Consider the following 2,427-nt stretch of genomic DNA (forward strand, 5'->3'; position numbering starts at 1 on the left):
AAATTGGAAACGATTACGGCTAGCCACCTTTTTATGCGTTCACACCAATCCCGTTCACACTTTTCTACCTCCTCAATTTTTTCCTATAAATAGAGGTGGAAACCTTCATTATAATGCATTCAGAAAAGTGTAATCACACCTAGTTAGTGTGTGCGAGTTAAATGTGTAATCCTAACCAAGAGTGAATATATCCCTAGAGAGTGGTGAGAATTCCTAGTGTGTTAGTTTGAGAGTTTTTTGTTTTTGAGTTTTGTAATACTCTGTAATCTATTCTTGTGAGTAATAGAGTTATTTTCTCTCAAATTTGTGTGTACCAACGTCCAGTCGATCTCCTCTTAATCACAACACTATCTAACTTGTACATGGCAAAGCTGTGCAAACTATAACCCCTAGATGTCAGTATGTACATGAACGTAATAGCCTATGACAACAACAACATTGTCACCTCAATATTAATACGCTATTTATCTGATACAGAGCTTGATAACACCACCTTAACAGATAAAAAAATAAAAATAAAAAATTAAGAGTTTATATCTTGAATATCTTACATATTTCGGTTCATCTGTTCCCGCATTTAATGAATTTCTGTTTTGAGATACATATCTAGTAGAACATCTATGATATCTGACAAATTAAAAAATGGGTAAAATAAAGCAGACTGCCTATATACTTTCAGAATTAGTTAGAAATCATTTAGCATAACTTATAGCAGTTTAGATACACCATGCAATTGAAATTAACATAGTGACACACCTTAATACTAAAATACTAACAAATAATCAAGCACATGCGCAAGTTTGATAAAACAAAGAATACATATATATAGTTTCAGCTGAAAGAGGGCGCATTTAATAACAAAAAAAAACACATAAAAGAAAACTGACTTAATTAAATCAAGCTATAAAGACAACTAACATTACAATAACTAACAAATCATACCATCGGTAGAACAAAGCAACGTACAATGAAGCAGACTGCATATATACTTTAAGAAAATCATAATGAGAGTAATAGAATCTTACAGTCCAACACGTAAAACATATATCTTATATATAAATTCATGGACAACAGTCTCCATTTAGCCAAAGAAATGTATAAAAAACATTATATAGTATCAGCGATACCTATTACATAAACATATATGCAATGTAAATAAATAAGGATTATAATGTACATGCTTTGAAAGGGACAAACAACTCTTCATCCTTCAAGATTGATGCAAACTGTTTCACTTTGATATGAAAAACAACATCAGCTCGATCAGTAGCAGTCACGTACGAATATCTTCCAACACACCTCTTAATTTCTGGCCATTAAATTGGATGAACTTACGAATGTTAAGCCATTATCGTCATTACAGGAACTAACAATACCCGAATTAGAAGTACCCGGAAGTAATACCTCTATTGAAACCATCAGTAACTCTTTTTTGCGGGAGAAATAGTATGTGAGAGGTTAATTTATAGGCATACGGACCTAAAGAGTATTAGAATATATGATAAGAATTAGCTTAACTTATAAGCAAGGCATACGTACCTAAAGAATATTAGAATATGATAAGAATTAGCGTAATTTATAAGCAAGGCATATGGACCTAAAGAATATTAGAATGAGAAAATGATATGAATTAGCGTAATTTATTATAAGCAAGGCATACGGACCTTTTTGTCACCAGTTGCAAGCTCTCGATCCTGAGTTTCCATTCTGATGAATGATGATTCCTGTATTGTTTAGTTACTTTTCTATATAGTTTTTGTAATCACCTTTCAGATTTTGGAATTTATCCTTCTTGTTGACTTTTTAATTTCATCTCAAAAGATTCGATAATTATCCTTGTTGTTCCCATGGATGCTAGATTCGTGTACTTGCTGTATGGTATATATAATAATAGTATATAATACATCCACTACTGGTGTTCTTCAATATTCATGGTCAAAAAGAAATGTACCAATGAATATATTCACAAACTTATATTCATGGACAAAAAGAAATGTACCAGTGAATATATTTACAAACTAAAAGATAATTGGTTAGGGATGGTGGACCACAAAAAAACACGTGACTTACGGATGGATATCTGTATTTCGTAATTGGTGGGTAAAATCAAAAAAATTTACCCACAGGTACATGACGGGTAAAATTTTGTACCCGTGAATGGGTCACGAGAAAGTCGTGAATATATATTACCCGTGACGAATACAATTCGACCCTTGAATTCGTAATACTTGTTAGAATAATTCACGGGTATACCCGTTAACTTGTATAAATATTCTATACACATTAAATATTCTTTAAGACTGTTAACGAATTAAACTTTAAACAAGCTACTCGAGTTCGAGTTCGTTTAAGACGAGTTCGAGTTTGATAATTTCTAACATGAGTCGAGCTCGAACATAATTTACTTGCTCGATTAATTTCACAAGC

At 32.1% G+C, this 2,427-nt stretch overlaps 1 long non-coding RNA gene across 1 annotated transcript; it reads right to left on the reverse strand.

Moving 5' to 3' along the window:
• Positions 1–1,031: 1,031 nt before the first annotated feature.
• On the reverse strand, positions 1,032–1,957 carry LOC139897698 (uncharacterized). Its single transcript, XR_011776739.1, has 2 exons — positions 1,665–1,957; positions 1,032–1,479 (listed from the first exon to the last, which is right to left on the reverse strand). It is a non-coding gene; the product is annotated as an uncharacterized lncRNA (long non-coding RNA).
• Positions 1,958–2,427: the final 470 nt, after the last annotated feature.

This window comes from Rutidosis leptorrhynchoides, chromosome 3, assembly GCF_046630445.1.
Source record: "Rutidosis leptorrhynchoides isolate AG116_Rl617_1_P2 chromosome 3, CSIRO_AGI_Rlap_v1, whole genome shotgun sequence".
Taxonomy (NCBI): domain Eukaryota; kingdom Viridiplantae; phylum Streptophyta; class Magnoliopsida; order Asterales; family Asteraceae; genus Rutidosis; species Rutidosis leptorrhynchoides.